The sequence below is a fragment of the Arvicanthis niloticus genome, chromosome 16 (assembly GCF_011762505.2).
Source record: "Arvicanthis niloticus isolate mArvNil1 chromosome 16, mArvNil1.pat.X, whole genome shotgun sequence".
NCBI lineage: Eukaryota > Metazoa > Chordata > Mammalia > Rodentia > Muridae > Arvicanthis > Arvicanthis niloticus.
In genome coordinates this window covers 51,696,715-51,721,103 of record NC_047673.1, presented here as the reverse complement: position 1 = coordinate 51,721,103, position 24,389 = coordinate 51,696,715, and the positions used below count along the sequence as shown (strand labels likewise).

At 41.2% G+C, this 24,389-nt stretch overlaps 1 protein-coding gene across 2 annotated transcripts in view; it reads left to right on the top strand.

Moving 5' to 3' along the window:
* The window catches only part of Palld (palladin, cytoskeletal associated protein), a 386,960-nt gene that overhangs the window by 29,204 nt on the left and 333,367 nt on the right, over positions 1-24,389 (top strand). The window lies entirely within an intron of this gene.

The following is a 24,389-nucleotide window of genomic DNA, read 5'->3' as shown; positions in this document are numbered from 1 at the left end:
GGTAATAGAGAAGAATGTTCCAAAAAGAAGGTAGAAGTGCGAGAGAGAGAAAACAGAGAAAAGGAAAACATTAATAATGAAAAAGAAAAGTCCCATTAGAATAAAATAGATTCTTTCTTTAAAAGAAAAAGCTTCAAAATCATTTTTTAACCAGGATAGAGGTTATTCCAGTCTGCATGTTGATTGCTTCTCTAAAAGCAGATGCTTATGGATGGCTTCCTTCCGTTTACCCAAGACAACATCAAAAAAAACCCAAGAAAACCCAAAAAGGAAGGGTACCACGATCAATGATTTCACGGTCCTCCTAAGAAAATGTCATACTGTGTACACTCCTGGCTGACTCAGTAGTGTTGACACAAGGGAGAGTCTACAACATCTTTACTGATAGAATAAACACAGTTGATGCAGCTTTGGAAAGCAGAGCAACCGTGCCATGTGCCAGGCCTCACTCTCTCTCACAAACAGAGCAGTAATGCCAAGAAGAACAGAATAAATATGATCTGTAATCCAGCATGGTACTATTAACTCTTATATTCCATTGCCAGTATTTTAATTAGGAATGCACTGGCCTGTGTTGGCCAGAATTCTGCTACATGGAATTATCCTGTGTGCCAAGGGTAAGGACAAAGCATCATCACTGCCTGGAATACAGTTGGGAAGGGCCACTGCAATAATGACAGCATTTAGTTCAGTGATTGCTGATGGGGTTTTGCTACAAAAGACCACTGTAAATCCAATTCAAGATGGTAATTTTTATGACACAAATAACTTTAACCATGAACAGGTAGCTATTGGAAGGAAGCAGCAAGGTTAAAGATACTACTATCTTCTGCACTATATATGAGCGTTGTTAACATGTGAGTACTCACTGAGCATATCAAGGGGACAGGCACCCCTCAAGTTGGCAAAAATATTGTCAGGTGCCATGAAGGAATGGTCAGGTAAGCAAGGAGATTCTCTATAAACTGCTGTTGTGTCCCTTGGAGACAATTTCACTTACTAAAAGTAGGCACTGATACTGTGTACGCAGTGAGTTTGGTTGACATCCCAACCAAATCATTTCTACCCGAAATTTTAACATTTGGGTGAAGTTTTTAATAGAAGTACATTGGACCTATGTTGTGACGCCTTTGTTTCATCATTTCTTAATGGAACCTGCTAATGTGCCACCTCAATTAGAAAGCCACCGGGCTTACTGATTATAAGAAAAACAATAGTTTAAACAATAAGTACTCCACAGAAAAAGAACCAGTGTCATCCCTCCAGTATGAGAGCTATTGTATTTGCATTGATTTTTTTTTTCCCAAGCCCTAGCAGGTCATTGCAAGACAAATAATGAATCTGTTAACAAGGTGTGTCTGTCTTACTCCAAATCAAAGCAACTTTATAAGCACTGTATCATCTATAATATATACCTGCAAGAGTTATGTTACTAATTAAAAAAAAACTTACTACATCCCTAGTTCCTTTCATCTTCAAATCTTAAAATCTGAACATTGATTCGTCCGCTGTTCTATTGCACAATAGCTTTAGCTCTGGAGTCTGAAGGTATGTTTCTAACAAGGTCTAAACACGGCTCTCTGCCTTTCAGCTGTTTCCCCAACACACCTCAGGTGTCCACATACCACATTCTCGAAACACAAGGCTAGCCCTTGGCTACCTTCTGTTCAAACTGTGCTCTGTGGCCCCAGCAGTTTCTGGACTCTACATGGGGTCTTCCTCAAGTTCTCAACTGTCATACATGTATTTTGTCTCTTTTTCTTTTCATAGGTTTCTGGCTTTCAGATTTTGATAAATCAGAAAAAGATTTAACCTTTAAGCCCAACCAAAGCCTGTTTTTTATTACAGTTTGCTCTGGTTGAAGCACACAATTTTCTCACTCACACCCATGGTATTAGAATAAACTATCATCCGAACTGTAAGAGCAGTTTGTTTTGTCTTTCCTTTCCTCATTGACATTGTAACTGAGTCTTATTTCCCTGACACTTATTACTGCCTCCTCCTTCTCCTCCTCCTCTTTTTTCTCCTCCTCTTCCTCCTCCTCCTCCTCTTCCTCCTCTTCTTCTTCCTCCTCTTCCTCCTCCTTTTCCTTCTCCTCTTTCTCCTCCTTCTCCTCCTCCTACTGCTGCCTTTTTCCTCTGTCAGGCCTGCTTACACTCCAGGTATGTTTATAGAAACAGAACTTGGTTTTCTTTTTCTTTATTCCAGCATAACATATATCTAAGCTAATTGCCTGTACTCCATGCTCATGGGATTGTTAGAGGTAGTGAGTAGGATGCTGGCACCAGAGTGTCTTCTCGGGGCCTTCCCTACATGGATATACTTTATCAGTTGGATACAGTAAATATATCATAGATAATCAGAGTGGTAAGTGAGATGCAAGTTGGGGGTGATGAAACTATGGGAGACTAGTGAAGGTTCCAAGAAGGGACTCAGAAAGAGACAAGGTAGAAGATTTAAAGTGGATGGCATGAAAAAAAAAAAAAAAAAAAAAACATTCTGAGAAGTGAAAAAGGCCAAGTTGGAAATAGCTGAGTGCTTGAGACCACAATGACATCTATATCCCAAATGTTTCCAGACCAAACATGTAAGGAAAAGAAATTAGCAAGCAAGAGTTTCCTCCTTTGCCAGCCAGTCCTGGCATTAATCTGAGCAATTCCAGAGCATGTGGTTATGTGATCATGATAACAAACGTTTAATATTGATGTGACAGCAATTATTCTGAAGGGGCATGAGTCATTTTTTAAAAGATGCTAATAGGATTAGCGTAATGAACTTGGGATTGCTTCCTTATGACTCTGTGGACGGGTATCGAAGGGATTGAGGAGAGGGCTTTGTGGTGTCTCTTTCCATATGCCTTCGTAAAACCTTTTATAATGGTTCAGAAAGAAAACTCAACAAACATCCCTTTGGATCAGGCTGACACAACATCGTACTAAGATTATTAAATCCAAATTCAACCATGTTATTTAATAATAGAGATGTGCTTTAAGAAGCATAATGATTCTGTTATTATGCAAACATCTCAGTATGTTTGCAAACTTCAGATGGCATAGGTCAAAGCTGTGACGTGGCTGTTTTGTAGGGTCTAAAGAAGGATCTACAATGACTATAGACTTTTGTTTCTTTCTTTTGTTTTGTTTCTTTGTTTGTTTGTTTGGAATGAATAGTATATCAAGTATATACAACCTAAAGAAAAACAATAAGTACAGAGAGATGGCTAGATACCAAAAACATTATCAAGTCGGGTGCTCAAAATATTCCATGGAAATACTTAGACTCTCTAAAGCCAGCTGGAGTTCCTAATAGGGAATCCTGGGCAAAGCACATGTCCCCTCCGGTGGGGCTTCCAAGTGAAAGAGCAAATAGCAACACATCAAAATGAGAAATAGCAACATATAGAAATCTAACTGAGTGCTCACAATGTCTAACAGAGATGGACTGGGGAGGCTGGGCCAGATAGCAGGCCTTCCGCACTGAGAAAGCCCTCCCTGCCCCCTCACTGGTGAGCTTCCTGAGACTGAATTGCTAGTTCCTCTCTGCCATGCAGGCCCATGGACTGGAAGGAGCAACAGTAAGCTTTGTGGGGAATGCTTTACTGTTCGGCTGTTTTCAAGGATAAAATGTTTTCATTCACACCTTTTTCTTCTTTGCCCTCCTTGTCACAGAATGAGGGGGGCCAGCCCCAAACAGTATGCTTGGAGGACACTCTGAATCAAACAGGATCAGATCTGAAATCGGGAAGCTAGCAACTCTGGCTTCCAGAATCAGTTTCACAATGGGTTTAAACCACACGTGACAATTTGTCAGTATTACAGGCCCCTTGATGCAATCGTGATATGAAGCAAGATGACAGGGCATACGGTTTTGCAGTGAACATTTTTAAAAGTTTAATTTTTAATCATGTGTGTATGTATGTCTATATGTAGGTTCTTGTGAGTGCAAATGCCCAAAGAGGCATCAAGTCTTTTTGGCTGTGTCTAGAGTTATAAGCAGTTACGCTGGGAACTGAACTTGGGTCCTCTGCAAGAGTAGTATGCTCTCAACTGCTGAGCCATCTCTGTAGCCCCACTGTGAACTTTTTTTGTTGTTGTTGTTTGGTTTTTTGGTTTTTCAAGACACGGTTTCTCTGTGTAGCCCTGGCTGTCCTGGAACTCACTCTGTAAACCAGGCTGGCCTCAAACTCAGAAATCCACCTGCCTCTGCCTCCCAAGTGCTGGGATAAAGGCATGTGCCACCACTGCCCGGCTTACTGTGAACCTTTTATATGTAAATATAAGAAGTAATTTGAAAAAGTACCATAATGACCAGCAAGATGACACGTCTGGTAAAGACAGTTACTGCCAAGCCTGAGACCTGAGTTTCATCCTTAGGAGCTACCTGGTTAATGGACAGAATGGACTCCTAAAAGATGTCCTCTGACCTATCCATGGACAAAGCTGTAAACTCAACAAGCAAACATAAAACTCCCGGGGTTATAACATTTATTTTTTGTTCTTACCAAGTATTAGGTACCATAAATAATTTTGTGTGCTAGCTGTTTTTAGAGGTGACAGGAAGAATGGTCATTTGTTTACATAGCATCATCACAAGCATGCCACTATGCACGGTGCTACATTATGACAACTGCAATGGCATAGGGCCACAGAAGTTCATGGCTGTATTACAATTTTATAGAACCATATTACATACAAGCAATCCGTCATCAAATGAGATGTTACTGACAAGTGCATTACGGTACGTCATGGCTCACTTAGGACTCTGAGTCAGGAGGGATGTCCAAGGTGAGTCATCCTAGAATTTGTGGTAAGTTCAAGGCACCTTTGAAACAAAACAAAATTATCAACCAATCAACGAATATGAAGATCCATAAATTTTCTATAACCACTTTTTGCTCCATGATACCTTGGCTGATGGGCGATCATGGGCCTCTACACAGCTGTCTCTTACTCTACTTGGCCTGACTATAGCAAACATCTGTAGGCCTGTGGTTGTGTGGAGCCCTTCAGACCCTGAGCAAACCAAAGGAAGGGGAACTTCAGATATTTAGTATATCACCTTCTTATGGACTCCCTTGACGCTCGTAGTCAAAAAGGTCTCCACTATGCTTACTAATTCACAACACTGCTTTCAACCTTTGTCCGTCTAGATGGAGGGGTAGAAGCAATCCACCTTAACCCTCAAGGTTGTCCCTAATACCTTATGATTTTCTTTTATTTTGAGACATTTAGATCTAGTCATTTGTGACAACCCCCCCCCCCCATGTGTTGACTCAGTTTTGCTTGCCTCTATATCCAGCTGGGACTGACACTAGTGTGTCTTTCTGATTACCCATCTCAGGGTAGGAGACTCTCTATCATTCTTATACTCCAGACATGGTGGCATGAACACTTTCTAAAATGCTTTCTTTTGAAATTGTTGAGGTAAATTCAGAATTGCTCATTGTCAAGTTGTCAGTTCCAATACTATAAAGTACTAACTAGTACTACTACTAAGTAATGGTAGTGATAGTTGTAGTGGTACAGGTAGTAGTTATGGTAGTGATGGTGGTGATGGAGGAGGAGGAGGAGGAAAAGGAAGATTACATTGTTGATAAAAATCCCAAAAGTCATTTAATATCTCTTGCTGTTAGATATTTAATAACTCTATTAGTTTTTATTATGGTCTGTTCAGCCTCCCAATAATCAAGACAGAATCCTATTGATTTATTTAATCAGCTTTAGCACAATTACTGGCTGATTACCCCTAAACTATTTTTCTATGCTAGACTGGCTACTTCCCACCTGCTCTCTCCAAATTACTTGCTGGTTTGAACCACACCTGGGCTGTTTCTGCTCCATCAGTCTGTCCTCAGGGTACACTTCTCTCAGCCATATGCTCCTAGTTCATCCTGTTTAATGGCAACCACCTCCTGCTCTCCGCCCCCTCCCTTCTCTTCCTTTTCTCATGTTCCCTACCTATAACCCCCAGCCCTATAACTGAAGCCCCACCTATCTCTGTTCTTCCCTGCAATTGGCTGTCAGTCACTCTTATATAACCAGTCAGAGAAGACTGTAAAACAAAGCTTACACAACATCATTTGGTATACACGAGAAAGTGCTCCTCTGGACTGCAACCAGATCTTGGGGGCCAGTATTTGATATTTGAACACATAGGAGCACCAGACCAACCCCCAATAAGATGCCATTTATTGAATAGTCTTATTCTTGATTATTCTGGCATCTTCTGTCAATATGAAATGGGATGAATGATGCTCATTTTCACATTGTTCCAACTGGCTTTGTATGTTTTTCCGGTTTGCTCAGGAGTTCTACAGAGCGGGGCTGTCATTTCTCTCTCATCATTCTACAGGTGAAAAAACTAAGAATAGAAGGACATATTTACCGTGTGGTGTTTGGATGAGCATGCCCCTCATGTGCTCATATGTTTGAATACTTGGTTCTAAATTGGTGGGACTGTTTCAGACCTTCTTGTTGGAAAGGGTGTATCACTGGGGGTAGATATTAAGGTTTCAAAAGTCTCACACCATTCTCACTATTCCCAGTATGTCCTTAGCTACCTACTACTTGTGACTCAAGATACAAACTCTCGGCTGTTCCTGACACCATGCATTTGCTCCACCATAACAGACCCTGAAACCATGAGTCCAATTAAACACTTTTTTCTACAAATAGCACTGATTGTAGTGTTTTGTCACGGCAATAGAAGAGTAACTTAGACATATAGTTAAGACTATATCTGAACTATTAACGCCAAAATTTGTTTCCTTGGTTAATTTATGATCATTACTGAGGTATACATTTGATTAATACCTAGCAGACAAATTTCATATGTATTGATTTAAAGCAATTTTTCTGATATTAGTCTTTGGAGACTATTCACCATATCCATACTCATAAGCATTTCCTTTTTTCTAATATAATCTTGGATGAAGAAATTTCTAATAAAGACAATGAATAGGGGATAGTGTGGAGTGAATAGTGTAATGCAAAGGGTAATAGTTTGAGTTGAGTCAAAAAGGGGGGTAGGAAGACAAGTCCAGACTAAAGGAAAGGAGAAAGTCCCTGGCATAATATCAGATGGACCATTAAGAATCATGTCTGCCTTTTAAAATCTGACTCCTTTCTTCAGTGATGTAACTTTCAAAATAAAGCACAGGGTGATGAGCCAGAGGAAAAAAGGTCTATCTGTTAAGCACTCAGTGTCCTGGAATGAAGTTAAGAAAGGCATAGCCTCGATACATCGCTAGATGAAGAGAGAAACATGTACATTTTTGTCCCCAGGACCTTACATTTTGCCTGCTTTGTTAAAACTCAAGACCAGTCATCTTGTAATCAAAATTTTGGCATCTTTTATCCTCAAAAACTGCCTAAAATCCAACTCAACTACGGCTCCTCTAACAGAGCATCTTTATAGAGAGAAAAAGACTGTCATAAAATTGAATACAGTTGGTGTAACTTTAAATCAAGTAACTGCCTACAAAAGTAGCAGTTACTGATATTTTTGTTTTTCAAAATAAATAGTAGGTTAAAGTGAAAATAAATGCTTACCAAAACCATTGCTGAAGCTAAAGTAAAGCATCTTCTTTCTTCCCCTAAATTATTAGCTCATTTGTTTTCATTTTATGTATACCTGGTGTCCTTGCAAAAGTGTAAACTTCAAACTAGTTTCATAATTATCTACTAATTTTATTATAATCATACTTTGTTACATCATTATATCTGGCATTCGTGGTCTATGTACAAGCAATTGATTACTATAAAAAATTGAGAAGATATAAAAATTGTTCAGTAGCCAACTGCACTTGCTGTGCAATCATAAGAGCTAGAGTTTGGATTGCAGGACCAATGTAATAAGCCAGGTGTCTCACACATGCCTGTATTACCAGCTCTGATGGATGGAGACAGGAGGATTTCTGGGCTTGCTGTCTTCCAGCCTTGCTGAGAATGTGAGCTTCAGGTTTAGGGAGACCCTGCCTCAGAAGCATATCTGGAGAGTGATAAAGAAGGATAGTGATAAAGAGGCCTATTTTGGCCTCTGTACTTGTGAGTGCACACACACACACACACACACACACACACACACACACACAAACACACACACGTGCATACAACATACCAACACATATGCACACAAATAAAAAATGTTTTGTAGAAAATTGGAAGAGACCTTTGGTGTCAACTTAGTCTCTAGAGTCAGTAGAATAAGTAATTTGACAATAACGGGGTAACAGTAATTAAATCTCACTTATCTATTGCAATTTGTAAGAGGAGACATAGATAATTGTATACTAGACTGGAAGTTCACTATTATAATCAATAATCTGAGCCTTCTCACTAAAGAAAGTATTTCTTTACTTTTAGATCTCCCAACTATTTTCCATTGTATTGTTTTTGTATACCAGTTGTGGAGTTTTCAAATTTGTTGTTCGTATGATGAGGTACTGGAGGATACAAAGATGGTGCCAACCACTTCAGTGTAAACATAGGATTGTGGGACATAGGCAGACAACATAGATATTTATAGCTAAAAGTCCCTGCCTCTCAAGAGAATGATGCAGTTATCCCCTGCCCTTGGCTGTTTTATAATCTATGAAGTTCAGACCATGTCTTTCACATCCTCCCTCCTCTCCTGAGTTTCCATTCCCATCTGTGCTGCTTCTGCACTGCAGTGCATTGACTCAGATTGAAAAGTCAGCATCCCTTTGGGTACCACATTTAAATTCCTTTATTCACATTTATGAGCCTAATAAATGCCACAGAGAAAGTAGAAAAGACACATGAGAAGTTTTCATCACAAAATGCCCGATATATAAGTAGGCTATGAGGGCAGACAATCCCAGGTGTTATATGTCACTTTCAGACATTTTTGTCACATATAACATTCAGTGGTCACCATGCCAGGTGGGTGGCTTTTTTTCTCCCAGCTTCTTCTGTTCTTACCTTTCTCTCCAATACCCCCTGCTTCTCAAATTTCACCTTCCACCTACCTAAGTTTTGTTAAAAATTCCAAATCCCAAATCCTTTGCCCACTGATAGTCAATCCTTTCTCTAGATTCTTGGCATCAATTGACCCTAGACAGTGCCAGAAAAGAATTCTTCTGGAAGAAATTCTTGTGCAAACTACCATCATATCTTTTGAAAATTCTCCCTTTTGTCACACAACCCTAACTCAAAGCATGAACTAAAAGTACTGGCAAATAAGAGTGTTATGATGTTATTAGCAATTGCTTATTCAGTAAGATTATCCATGTGTAGATCTATGTAATTGCAGAACTTCATGATGAACTGTTTTTCCGTCTTCACACATCGGTCAGAGTGTTTGAAAGCAAGAGCACTTTAAAGTAATAAAAACATTACCTAAAATGACTGCGTGCAATTTTTAAGCTAATGATGAATTCGGAGCAGATGGCCAAGCCCTGGACTTGATTATTTTGCTCAAATGAGTTATGGGGCTAATAGATGCCTTCAAGTTCTTGGAGAGAATGTAAGGTATAAATGGAATGTATCCTAAGGCAGAGAACTGTTAAAAGAAGCAAAGTTCAGATCTGGAGCAAAGCTGAAAGGTCACTGGGGTAGAAGAATATCAGAGAGTGACCGAGGATGGTGCCACGTGTGTTTCTTCTGTCTGTGACATGAGCTAAATGTATGTTGGCCTAAAAAATTCAGACTCAAGCTCACAGATGAAGCAAAAGAGTCAGGCTACACTTCAGAGATGCTCATATATCCATGGTCACACAAATCATTTAATGCTGATACAAACAATGTCTTCATGAGATGTTTGACATTAAGTCAACAAAGTTTCTATCTTGTTGAGTGTACATCTAACACTCTGTGATCCCTGGAATAGTTTTTTTTCCCTTGGGGGTTTGAGTCTCACTGGAAAATCTTTTTTCCATATCCCTACTCTCATAACAAGGCACCAACAGAGAAACATGTTCTTTACTGCCACCAAGGATGCAGACCATGTTATTATGCTGGTCATCCTAGGCCATTGTATATAAATGTGATGCAGACACCAAGGATCTCCAGGCTGCAAAAGAAAGTAATCTACTTGGAATAACTCTGCTTTTCCATATACAGCAAGATAAATAAGACAAATCTGAAGAGGGGATGAAAAAGAGTTCAAGAAAAAAATTTCAAACAAAAGCATTTCCCACAACAGGAAATAGCAGGAAATATTTTTAAAAGACTGCAAGTTCCCTCACTGTGCCTAATACCTGTGGGCCACATAGCACCAAAGCTCCAAAATCTCTCCACCCAGTCGCTAAGTTCCCACTGGCGGGTTGCTAACACACCAGCCCAGCCCCTTGCTTCAAAACTCCCACGTTGTTTTGTGGTGCACGTCAGGCAAACCCGCGCTTTCTCTCTGGAACCCAGACTAGCCGCCACAAGAAGGAAAATACAACACAAACTTAGTTCAGAAACAATGGTGTCTCAAACACTGGGTGCAACAACTAGAATCCTAATCTTGTATCTATTTTAAATCTAAATCCTCTGGTGGTGAATCCTGGGGGATCCACCATTGAAATCTGGAGACATTAGTAGCTACATCTTGTCCTCACACTATCCCTGTCCAAAAAAAGGACCTATCTCCCTCCTCTTCCTTTCTTCTCCTATCTAACCCAAAAGTCCCTCCTACTCACCCAGTGATTGGCTGCTTTATTTATTAGGGGTAGTGGCTCACTTCTTGTCTGCAGCCCCTAACATCACAATATAAATGATACCAGGGCCACCCACAACAGTAAAGTCTTTTTAAAATCCAATTCAAAAACAGGAACAAACTATAAGTATAGCAGAATATCGTTAGACATCGCTTCATTCACAGTTTTTTGCCGGTCCTCTTTGGTTCTATCCTAGGTTTTGGGGCCATCTGTCCTCTGGTTTCTGGTTCTCCGGACAGTGTCAGGAGTGGGCTGCCTCTCGTGGCATAGATTTCTATCTGGATCAGTCATTGGTTAGCTGCTCCCACAATCTTTATGCCATCTTTTTACCCCAGCACATCATGCTGACAGGAAAAATAGTAAGTCAAAAGTTTTGTGGCTGTGTCAGTGTCCCAAAACATCCACTGGAAGTTTTGCCCGGTCACATGAGATGGATGGATCAGGCTTTGTATCCCCCATCACTAGAAGGCCTAGCTAAAGTCACCCTAATCGACTCCTTGGAGTTTCCATTGAACTAGGTTTCTACCTCACCCTTGAATTAACCCCAGTTCCAGTTGTCTCTCCAGTACTCTCTTCATCCACCCTCTCCCCATCTCATCCCTCCTGTTCCCATCCCCCAGTGCACCCATAATGTCAGTTCTATTTCTTCTTCCCAGGGAGAACCATGCATCCATTCTTAAGCCCTCCTTGTTACTTGGCCTGTCTGGGTCTGTGGGTTGTAGCATAATTATCCTTTACTTTGGAGTTGATATCCACTTATAAGTGAGTACATACCATGTTTATCTTTCTGGGTCTGGATTACCTCACTCAGGATGATTTTTTTTCCTAGTTCCATCCATTTGCTACAAATTTCATGATGCCATTGTCTTTAACAGCTGAGTACTATTCCATTGTGTAAATGTGCCACATTTTCTTTATCCATTCTCTGGTTGAGGGACATTTAGGTTATTTCCAGTTTCTGGCTATTATGAAAAAAAGCTGCTATGAACATAGCTGAGCTAGTTTCTTTGTGGTAGGATGGAATGTTTTTTGGGTATATGCCCAGGAGTGGTCTAGCTGGGTCTTGAAGTAGACCAGTTCCCAATTTTCTGAGAAACTGCCATATTGATTTTCAGAGTCAGAGACGCTTCATCTAGCAACTGATGGAAACTGATATAGAAGCATTAGGCATTAGGCAGAGTTTAAAGAATCCTCCCGAAGAGAGGAGAAGAAGGATTGTAGGAGCCAGAATGGTCAAGGACATCATAAGAAAGCCACAGACTCAACAAACCTGGACTCAGAGGCTCACTGAGACTGAGCTGACAATCAGAGGTCTTGCATGGGTAATAACCTAGGCCCTCTGTATATGTTATAGTTGTGTAGCTTGGTGGTTTTGTGGGACTCCTAACGGAAGGAGCAGGGGCTGTTTCTGACATTTTTGCCTGCTTTGGGGGACTCTTTCCCTCCTATTTGGTTGCCTTATCCAGCCTTAATATGAGGTGGGGTGCCTAATCTTATTGCAGCATCTTTTGCCATATTTGGTTGCTATCCATGAGAAGTGTGCCCATTTCTAAAGGGAAATGGAGGAGGAGTGGATGTGGAGAGAGAGGTCAGGGGGATGGAGAAGGTGGGGGGATAGAAGGAGGGAGGGTAAACTGCAGTCAGGATGCAATACATGAGAGAATAAATTAATTTTTCTAAAGGAAAGCACAGCATTGCTATAATAAGAATGTGATTAATGAGGGTAATAGATCATAAAGAAATTTAAGGCAGAATTATAGAAAATCCAGTTTGGAAGATGGCTCAACTATAAGAGTACTTGCTACTGCAAGTGATAGGGCTTGAATTCAAATCCTCCTTACCCCTAGCATCCACACAGAAAGCTGGCAGTAGTGCAGACCTGTAGCTCCAGTGCTGGGGCAAGGGATGGAGGCAGTAGGATCTGGGATTTGCTAACAACCAGTCTGTCGGGTGTGTGTGTGGGGTACATGGCAAAGTTCAGCTTCAGCAACAGACCCTGTCTCAAGTGAATAAGGCAGAATTGTGATACAGCAGGACATGTGACATTATCCTTTGGCCTCCTCACACCACACACATAGATGAATGTACACACACAAACACACACACACACAACATGCAACTGCATCTACACCTGTACCCACACACATGTGTGTAAGCATGCACACACATACTAAAAATTTTTAAATTCCTCAATCCTTCCCCCAACTCTTCTACAAAACTCCCCAAGCTCCATCTAATGTTTGGCTATGGGTGTCTGCATCTCTTTCCATTGGCTGCTGGGTGGTGCCTCTCAGAAGACATTTATGCTAGGCTCCTGTCTACAAGGATAGCAGAGTATCATGAATAGTGTCAGGGATTGGTTCTTGCCTATGGGATGAGTTTCAAATTGAGGAAGTCATTGATTGACTATTTCTTCTGTCTCCCCTCTATCTTTGTCTTGCACATCTTACAAGACACATTTTGGGTCAAAGCTTTTGTGTGTGGGTTGCTGTCCTTATCCCTCCACTGGGAGTCCTGCCTGGCTACAGGAAGTGGCCACTTTAGGATCTTATATCTTCCACTGTTAGGGGTCTCAGCTAATGTCAACTAACCTGGACTCTTGGGGGCTCCCAGAGACTGAACCACCAACCAAAGAGGGAGTACTGGCAGGACCTAGGCCTCTGCACATACACAGCAGATGAACAGCTTCATCTTGATGAGGGTCCCCCAACAATGGGAGAGGGGGCTCTCCCTAAATCTGTTGCCTGTCTGTGGATCCCCAGTTCCCTAACTGGGCTGCCTTGTCTAGCCTCAGTGGAAGAGAATGTGCATAGTCATGCAGTGACTTGATGTGCAGGGGTGGGGATACCCAGAGGGGAGCTACCCTTCTCAAAGAAGAAGGGGAAGGAGGAAAGGAGGATAAAGCAGCCATAACAAAACGAATTCAGAGGATATTCTGAAAATAAAATCACACAATCAATTTGGTTATTTCATGTGATACACCATTTACCTTAGGCAGCTGAACACACACACACACACACACACACACACACACACACACACACAAGATTATAATGTGGGGGAGGGGCAGCAGAAACTGGACAGAGGTTTGTGAGGTCATGGTCCAGCAGCAGAATTTCCTAAGAAGGGGGGACATCCATCAAGCACTACTCACAGTGAGTGGACAGAGATTGACAGAGAGCACTGCCCGCAGTGGACAGAGACTGACATAGTCCATCTCCGGATGAAGCAGTACTTCCAAAATTTCCAAGAAAGCAATGGCTTTTGTTGGGGGATAGTCAAGGGTAGAGGGGAGATTTGGAGAGTTAGATGGCATGTGGGTAGTACTGGGTGTTGGTGAGATTTCATAAGGCGGAATGTTGGAGAGCTGGCAGTACTGTGGACAGCAGCATGAGAACTATCCCCTTGGAACCTGTGGACTAAGTGTTTCCATTGAAAAAACCCAGCAAGTTTAGGCAAACAAGGGGAATTACATCACCACTTCAAATATCCGTCAGCCAATCATCCCATGTGACAACATCTATTATTATAACACCTATGTAATAATAGAATATAAGTTCCAACCTTTTACCCATTAATTCTTAAAATGAAAGAAAGGAGACGTATGAATGGCAAGTGTGAACATTCCTAGAACAAAATCAGGGATTGGAGACACAGTCCAGGCTCAGGTTCTCTATACATAAAAATATAACTATTGTTACTCTGACAGAACAGATCACATAAGCAAGATGGTGTATCATTTATACCAAGATGTGAGGTACCCCTGTGTCAGAGACTTCACCCTGTGGGTTTGAACTTTCACTCCTTTGTCTTAGTGAACAAGGGAAGTCTGTAAAGCTATCCTGAATCTTGCCTTAAGTTTTACCTCTTCAACCATTTTTTTTAATAATCTATTACCGCAGACCCATGACTCTTTCCTGCTATTCAGGGCTCTCCTGAAAGACCTTTGATATCTAGTGCTCGCTTCTGCCTGTAATGTAATGGAAGTTGATTCGTTTTGCCCCACCAGCACAACAAAATAAAAGCAAATGACACATCTAAAATCCTTTTTACCTCAGTTTATAATAAACCCCCTTAGGGGTCTGTTTCCCCCTTAACTAGGCCACTGCTCTCTTGAGACCTACGCTCTTACATCACTCTGTATCATTCCCCACTGCAATGATTACACTCCTGAAAGCCCTTTTACAGTATTTTTTTTCATTGACATATGAATCGACTTTCCTACAGACAGATATCTAAAAGATACTGCCCTTACAATTTCAAGCTGGGTATGTGGAGAATACAACCTACTGAGGGCATATTTCAGACATTGAAGACAAACAAACAAGCAAAACAAGCAAAACTCCCCCACCTCCGGCCTTTTACAGTGCTAAACAAGAAGCATATGCTTGTCTCAGCCCGTCAACAACCACATCTTGTCAGTGACGGGGCAATGGCAAGTGCTCCACATAACTGTCACTTACCACTTCTAAGTCTCTTCTCCTCTAGTCTGCTGTGGAGCAAATTGTTTAGCTGTGATGTTGTATATCTCCAATTAACTCTCAATTTAAAGACCTTATAATTATCTTCTATCAACCAGCCAAGAACATAAATAGCTCGTATTGAATCATACTTAACACTAATAATAAGACCCTCAAGGTTTGGCATCAATGTTTATCTCAGATAAGCTTCCAAAAACCGTGATGATGATTCCCAACTCTCTAAACATCTTGAGTCTGCAAATGTTGGCTGGAAATCTTGTGAGAACAAGTTTTTTTTTTTTTTTTTTTTTCCTTTTTTTTTTCCTAGAGCCACAGTGTCTGTCTCCAGACCTGGCTCCAAATCAGACTGTAAAGGCAGATGAAATGGGAGGAGAAATTTTATCTAAATATTTCGGAGCTCCAAAACTGGGTAAAGGTTCATAGGAAGAAAACGCTTATTTTCTTTGAAACTAGTTAATTGCAGTTTGTACCTGTCCAATTTAGTCCATTTCTGTTCAGCCTGTTATTACAGTAATAAATTGGATTGTTCCCCTACCTTAAAGTGAGAGTAACTATTCAAGTAACTTTTATATTTATATTCTTGGATCCTTTCCCTGTTTTAACACACTAGAGTGGCAATAGGAAAACAGGCTGTGTTTTTATTTAAACTGTTTTAATATATAGGCACCATAACTAAATACTTACTGGTGGTTAAGTAGTGTATTAAAGTTAAAGGAAAAACAAAAACAACAACACTGAAAAAAATTGAGCTGAAGCAAGATGAAAGTAATTCTTTATAATGCATATGGCTGTCCACATTCCTCATGGTTGGAAATACAAATTTAGTCAGTTATCCTAGGGAAGTTAGCCATCACATTTCACTTTAGCTGAAGCACAGTGAAATGTTTCAAATCTCTTGAAAAAAAAAAGTGAAGCCTGGTGAGATGGCTCAGAGGATGAAGGTGTCTGCCACCAGGTTTGATGACCTGAGCTCAGTTCTCCAGCCCCACACGATGACAGGATAGAATAGGCTCCTGCAAGTTTTCCTCTGACTTCTCATGTCCTGTGGTGTCTGTATGAACACACGAAAATCCATAAATAAAATATAATCATTTTAGAAAAAAAAATTAAAAGGTTAGCATACCAAATGAAGCCAAAGACTTAACAGAATCAGAAATCTCCGAATGTAAGTTTGAAGCCCCTGGCATTGGGCGTTGAAAGTTCAGACTAAATTTGCTTTAAAATTAAATAATGTTATGAAATTGATTTTAACCCTACATTCCCCTTTGTTCCAATGTCCTGCGCCCATCCCACGGCATCTTCTCTTCAGTCTCCAGAATGCAAGCAGCCACAAAAAGTTGGACACATAATAAATCTTAGGAGTTTTTAATTGAATTTCAAATTACACTGGGAATACTTTAGGAATAAGCCCAGGTCTTTGGGGGGAAATCCTCTCCACAATGAACTTCCTTCTCTGTCTTGGAAGCCATCTTCCAAGTCTATAACCTCATGCTCACATCAGCCTGAATTTTAACCTGTCCCCAGTCCTCCCTAGAGAGAAAAATGGATCTGTTGACCTGCCGAAAACAGCCTTTCACAGATTTGGGTAAATTTATAACATAATAAAGTTAGCTATGGATTCATAATTTGACATTTAAAAATAAATCCACCTGAGTACCTGCTATGTGTGGGATTTATTTTAGCATCATGCACCATTTCCTATCATTCTCACAGCAATGGTGGAAAATGGACCCAGGAAACACCAATAACATTCCCAGTGTGTTAGGGTGGGTAACGAGTCCCAACAAATCAAGTCTTTCTATGTTGCTGGTGAAATCAGGTTTCCCTGAAAGCCTAAAAGCCTAAAGCTGGTATGGACACCTCACCCTTTCCTTTCCTTTCCTTTCCTTTCCTTTCCTTTCCTTTCCTTTCCTTTCCTTTCCTTTCCTTTCCTTTCTATTTTCCCTTGGAGAAGGGCTATGTAGATCACAGCCCAGGCCAGGCAGCACACACACTAAACACACATTCTCTCACACAGCTCACTTTTCATCTAATGAACTTCATCCAATTAATTAATTGTAGCTAGCTAATTTCCCTAAAACACAGAAACCAGCCTTATAATCAAAGGGCTCAAAATGGCCTCCGTCATTTCTGTTGATTCTTTCAACCCAGCAGCCTACAGGCAGATTGGGCACACTTTAGCTGAAGAGAACTAGTCACATTGTAGTTTAGGAACCTTAAATCCAGGGCTGGAGAGATGATGGTTCCGTGTGGAGGAACACCTGCTTGCTCTTGCAGAGGACCAGCATTTCGTTCCCAGGACCCTGGCTGCTGTCTCACAGCTCCAGAGAATTGGACACCCTCTTCTGGTCTCCTCATGTACACAAGCACACATTCTGCCCCCCTCCCTCCGTCCCTCTGTCCCTCCATCCCTCCCTCCCTTCCTCCTTCCTTTTTCCCCTCCCTTCCTCAAATAAAAACTGAAAAAGAGAAAAATCCCTTAAAGTCACTAATTGTTGCCTGTTATACTAACATGTTATACTAACATGCTGGTCTTTGGGTGGGGGCAGGACCAGCCCAGTTTTGCCCTGGAGAATGTTTTAGTCTGTCCCCCGTCACCCCCCCACCCCGGCTGATGCTTTAGTCTGTTTCCAGGAAGGCCTTGTACAGTCTCTGACCCCAGCCTGCTGCCATCAGATTCCTTCTCAGCTTTTCACATTCCCAGGCAGAGATAAACTGAAAGCAAGCTTAAAAGATCAGGAAGGCTTTCCCTTTGTGTGAGGGGCGATTAAGTTTGATCTGTGTCTGCTGCCATGGTCATTTTCTTTCTCCAGGCTTTCTTCTCTGCTTCTGAAACATAAGACTGCCCAATGGGTACTTACTCCTCAAGTCCCTGGGGATTGCCCTAATTATGTCTTCATCCTGACACTGGCTTTCTTTCAAAGGGAAAGGCTGTGTTCAGCCGGTGACAATTCTATTTCAGTTAGCGTGAGTTCTGGCTGGTAAGATAAGAGCAATTTGAAATTAGTATCGATGTCTTCGTATTTTGACTTTTTTTTTTAAAGGCAGAAGGTATGTTTGAGTGTGTGAATGTGTGTGTGTGTGTGTTGTTTTGTTTGTTGGTCTTTCTTACTTCTTCCTCTTTCTAGCTTCTTATTTCATCCCATTAAGGAGTCGCCCGTTAACACTGGGTGATGATGGGAAGTGAATTCCATTCTGTGCAGGAAAGCCTTCAGGTTTCTCTCTCACTGAACCAGAGCCTGTCAGAGACCCTCCCTGAACCATCAGAGCTTTTAATGGATAGGATAAGAAAAACTCACTTGCTGTTTGTTTGTGTTTTTCAACACTGTGACCAACACTCTGAGAAACCGTTTCTTTAAAAGGAGCCCAGGCTGACATTTTTAGTATTTTCTGCTCATGCCCCATTAGCTCTCTTGTTTCAAGGCCTGTGGTGAGGCCGGGTGTCGTGGCAGAGAAGATAGACAAACAGAGCACAGTGGAGAGAAAGCAGAGACAGGCAGGAAGCAGGTGGCACATGATAAACCCTTCTGGAACGTTCTCCGACTCAGCTTTTCATCATCATGACACCATAGGATTTGGAATCGATCAAGGGGTCAATCGACTCGTTAGGTCAGAGTACTAAGGAGTCATCAGTCACCCATCAGTGATGGGATCCACCAGCTGGAGCCAAAGCCTTCAGCAAACGTTTGAGAATTTCATAAGCAAGCCATAGCAATGCTGGGGTGATAGAGCCCTATTTTGCACCATGGTGTTCTCAGATTAGCAGCCAAGTGATGAAGCTTTTATCAGGTGTTACTGCTCATTTCACCCCTCCCTCCATCCCTCTGCATCCTTCTCTCCTCCTTCCTCCCCCCTCTCCCTCCCTCTTTCCCTCTTCTGTCTACTATGCCTCTCTCTGTTCCTTCATCTCTCTAATTAATAGAAAGGCCAAATTATTCCAAGCTGTTTGACTGCTTGTCAGGGAGTAGTTGATCTCAGAATTCCTCCGGTCAAAGATGACTGCACTGTCTCCTTGCTAATGAGTGCAGTTCCTTCCTGTGAAACTTGGATTTAAAAGAAAACAGTGGGTAATGACACACAAGCTGTCTTCAGGGTCTGTGCCACCATGTGGCCTCCTTGTTACTTAGGATCCAATGAGCTTGGGGAGGATGCTCCCTATTTCTGCTCGGCTCAAGCTGGGAAGCTCTGTGGAGGGAACTGCCTCCATCTGTCTACTTCTATTGTTTAGGGTTTTGTTCGTTTGTTTGTTTTTCCCTCTCTTGTGAACTGGTCAGATGACGGCATTTCCAACAACAATATTCAGAGTCCTAACTACTAAAACTATCCTTTGTCTGACATAATCATATTAATCAAGTTATCTCAGAAAGATGTTTTTCTCTCATTTGTGGTTCCTAATTTTGTTTAGGCAAATAAAATCATGCACTTGACATATGATAGGAAAGTAAAAGTGGACTGTTTGGAGGAGAAAAGGCAAATCAACCATTGGGAGAGAAAGGAAAGAGTAAAGTGGTATGCAGCAAAGCTTTCTTAATATATGTTATGTATTTATATGAAAATGCCCTTGTGTAACACCGTACTATGAATATATACTCTTAGTCGCGGTTCTGTTGCTGTGAAGAGGCACCATGACCAAGGCAACTTTTATAAAAGAAAGCATTTAATTGGGATTGCCTCACATTCAGAGGTTTAGTCCATTATCATCATGGCAGGAAGCATAGTGCACACGCACACATGAACCAGTCTCCAGAACCTGGGGATCCATCTCATGTGCAGTCACCAAATGCAGACACTGTTGTGAATGCCGGGAAGTGCATGCAGACAGGAGCCTTATATAGCTGTCTCCTGAGAGGCTCTGCCAGAGCCTGACATATACAGAGGAGGATGCTCACAGCTAACCATTGAACTCCCCAATGGAGGAGTGAGAGAGAAGACTGAAGGAGCTGAAGAGGTTTGCAGCCCAATGAGGAGAGCAACAATACCAATCAAACAGAGCTCCCAGGGTCTGAACTGCCCTGCTGGGAGCATATATGGAGGGATCCATGACTCCAGCTGTATATGTAGTGGAGGATGGCCTTGTCTGGCATTGGTGGCAGAGGAGGTCCTTGATCCTGTGAAGGCTGGATGCCTCAGTGTAGGGGAATTCAAGGGCAGGGAGGTGGGACTGGATGGGTGAGTTGGGGTATACCTTCATAGAAGAAAGAGGAGGGGATAGGACAGAGGGTTTCGGGGAGGAATGGGGAAAGGAGATAACGTCTGAAATGTAAATAAATAAAATATCCAATAAAAAAATGTAAACCGTATGACTACCTGACTCAATTGTTGCAAAAAAATAATGAAAATTATTGAACACCTACTAGATGTCAGCACTGATCAGGAATGAAGGAGTGGACAAAACAGAGAAAACATTGTGCCCTCTAGAGATAATATTTTAGTTGCAGAGGTGAAAGAAAAGAAATGATAGATGTCTCACCTTACATCTCTTTATCATAAATGTGTTCAAACTATAAGGTTTACGTACTGAATTTGTCTAATAATCACACCTGCATGCATACCTCCCAGATTATACTGATTCTATACTCTTTACACACATGGGGAAACTGAGGCATGAGGAAACTGTACCCAGGATTCCCAAGGAAGTGGCCCCCATGTCTGGGATACTGGTCTTATATTTGACCCTGGGAATCTGTGTTTCCATGTTTAAAAGTGTTGCCCTTGCCCCTTTTCTCCATGGGAGATTTTTTCTATTAGTAAACACAGAGAATTATGAAATAAAAAAAAAACTAATTTAGTTTATACTTACTTCTAGTATCGGTATTTTACTACTTTTTCCCCCAAAATATTCAGAAAATTCCAAGGGTGGTCACTGAGATATTTCATTACTTTACAGGTGATCTCATGTGTCAGTCCAGGCTAATTAGCAGAGGGGATTCTCACTGTCATACGAGGACTGTGTCTTTATAGCTAGCCTCTTTGCTGAAGATTGTTTGAGCTATCTCCATACATGTGCAAGCACCATACATGTGCCTATGATGAGCAGCAGGCACAGTGAGAAGTGAGCCTTGTCCAGATGAATGCAAGGCTGATTTCAGATGCTGCTACCTGAATGTTTAGATAACCAGGCTTGCAGCATTGATCACAGTCCAGAGTGAAACCATCTTCCCAGAAACTCTTATGCTTTCACCTTCTCTGTTTCCAAGACTCAAAACTCCACACACCTACTCTCTCTAAACCCGAGGCTTGGCCATAAGTAACCACTTCCTTGCTTTCTTTTCCTAAAACTAGAGACTTTGTCTTCCGCCTTCTCCAGCTGGTACTGCATTAAAAAGGGATATACCTTTTAAATTTTCACACTTAACTCTCTATCTTGATCTGAGCCCTTTGTTTATCATCCATTTACAGCATCTATCCTATATCCATTCCATATGCTACAACCATTGCATCACCCTCTCCCTGGCTCGAAGATGATATTATTGTAATTAAGGGTGTTCCTGGGTTAATGTGAAGAAGACCACTGAGTTTATATAATAGGCACTTTCCACAGCTGAGAAGAACAGCCTCCACTCATGGATGTTTACAATGGAGACGAATTAATGGAATGGTCACTTCTACATCCATTTTGAATAACTTAATTATGTTAATGTATTTAAACAAGTGCTGAAGAGCTGCCATTTTCAAGCCTTATTTTCCCAGTTTAGCCAAAGAATGGAGTACCACTCAACTACACAATTCTACCCTAGGAAGAACAGATTCTGTGAGGGAAGAAATCACGGGGGTTTTACTAAACCCAACATCGTAATGGCTTTTGTATGTGTACAGTTGGCTCTAAGCTGACTTTGGGCAAGTGCCACACATCGTAATCTGAGAAACATGTGGAATTCCTGCAGGACACCTGAGAGGAAGTGAATGAAGAGGGAAAGTAAGAGGGACGGGGAACTGCCGGCAAGATCACAGCACTAAAAACGTATCACAAGTTGTTTTAAAAATCCCCAGAAGCAAGAATGGCTAAGAGGGAAAAAATAGGAACTTTTAGGAAGGCGGATGTCTGTTTTTCAGGTTAAGATTTTTACTGTGCCTGCTTCCTAAACCTTTCTTGTCTCCCTAATAACAAAATTCCTTAGCACACAAAAGAGGCATTCTCTGTAAATCGCAGCAAGAAGCTAAAGGAGCTGTGTACGCAAAATATCCACAAGGCATAGCTAGTGCAGGATGCTGTCTGGTACCCGACTTACCTGCAGAGTATACATACACGGTACCAATCCTATATAGACTGGTTTTTCCATATATATACTTTATCAATTACAAAGTTTAATCTATAAACCAAGTGCAAAAGGCAATTAATAACTATAGCAGTCTCCAGCAATTTAAAAATTATATTCTAGTCCAAACCTTCCCCTTAATCTATGTAACTATCCTCTTGCAGAAAACAAGCTGGTATTTGTTACTTCAACGGGGCCAGGCTTGATACAGTCTTGATGCTCCCTGATGCTAACAGTGCTATGAATTAGCACACGTCTGTGGGTGGAAGACGGGCGCCTTTTTCATCCTAAGCCCTATCACGTGCTGTAGCTGTAACTTTTTATGTCTTCTCATCAGTGTATGTGTGTGTGAGCTGCAAGTACGTCTAATTGTGTACTTGAGGCTGTTATTAATAAAGCCAGGGTTACTTGGACACAAGCATTGTGCTGGCACATCTAACTGATGTCATCACGGTCTAGTGGGTGTGTTGCATAGGTACTGTGAATACTAAATAAATGATGATTTCTCTCGTAGGTGGGGTAGAGTAAGAGATGGATTTTACCACAGTACTCAGAACAGCATGTGATTTAAGACTTATGTGTTTTGTTTTGTTTTGTTTTGTTTAATTTCTGGAATTTTTCTTTTAATATCTTCAGATTTCCATAGGCCACAGTGAACTGAAATCATAGGAAGCAAAGGCAACTAAAGCTAAGAGGTACTGTGTCTACTGCTGGCCTTTGTTCTCACATAGCATGCCATAGGCCATGTTGCCATTGCCAGCTGGTCATTGCAGATGCACACATATGAAACCTTGGATGAGGAGGAAGTACTATCACTCTCATTTCATGAATCAGTATCTTAGAACCATGGCTGCCATGATCATTGAAGCCTCTGAACATTCAGTGAAGTATCTCACGGGCATTGCAGCTTCCATGGGTCTGAGAATTATCAGGTATGGTCCAGGATGAAAGATGCACCAGCTGACAGATGAGCAATTCTTGTCAACTTTGAAAAACAATGTATATGTTTGTTATTATCCTATTTAACAGGTGATAATTACAAGACAAAATTGATAATGGTTTACTTCCAGCACAGAGAGGACCAGGCAGTCACTCTCTTTTCCTGAGACATACTGTATATTCATCAGTGGTATAAAAATTACTTCAAGTTGCATTTTGTAACTCTGTCCTTCAGTGCTGAATATCAGCCACAGACTATGCTTTTTCACAGGAACAAGCACTGCCCCCTCTCCCTACCAGCCCCATTTTTTCGTTGATATTTTATATTAGGATCTAAACCTAAAACCGTACATATTTTCCCTATAAAATGTTATTTGGGGGCTTTCTTGGCCAGTCTTTCAACTTGTTAAAGTAATTTGGAGTTCTGATTCTCTCATCCCTGGGTCAGCCGTAAATGTGAGCCATATGCCTTCATCCTACCATGGGTTATAAGGTGTGGAAAGAAAAACATCTGATACAGATTTAGAAATGATTGTTCATAGTTAGACGAGAATCTTGCAAGCTCTGGACCAGTACTACTGAATCCTTCAGTCTCTCAATTTCTCTAAAATAAATGTGTGACAAACTTTCCTAAGATTATTATGAAAACTGGATGTGTATTGATAGCAGGGTTAACTTCCCTGTGTTCTCACAGGACAACACTGTGACCAAGTTATGATGAATGTGAATCTCTATGGGCCTGCCAGGAAAATCATTCATGTAAGCTCCTGATACAATTATCAAACATTTCCTTCTATTACAAAATAATTGACTTTATTTATGTGTGTGTGTTGGGGGGGGTGAGTGCAGAAGGTCAGAAGAGGGTGTTGGATCCCCTAGAGCTGAAGTTACAAGTGTTTATGATCTGCTGAATGTGGGTACTAAGAACCAAACTCACATCCTCTCCAAGATCAGCATATGCTTTTTACCTCTGAGGCATCTCTCCAGCCCCTAGAATCACTGGCTTTTTGAAAACTACTGCACATTAGATTCAGCTCTTTCAAGTCTTCA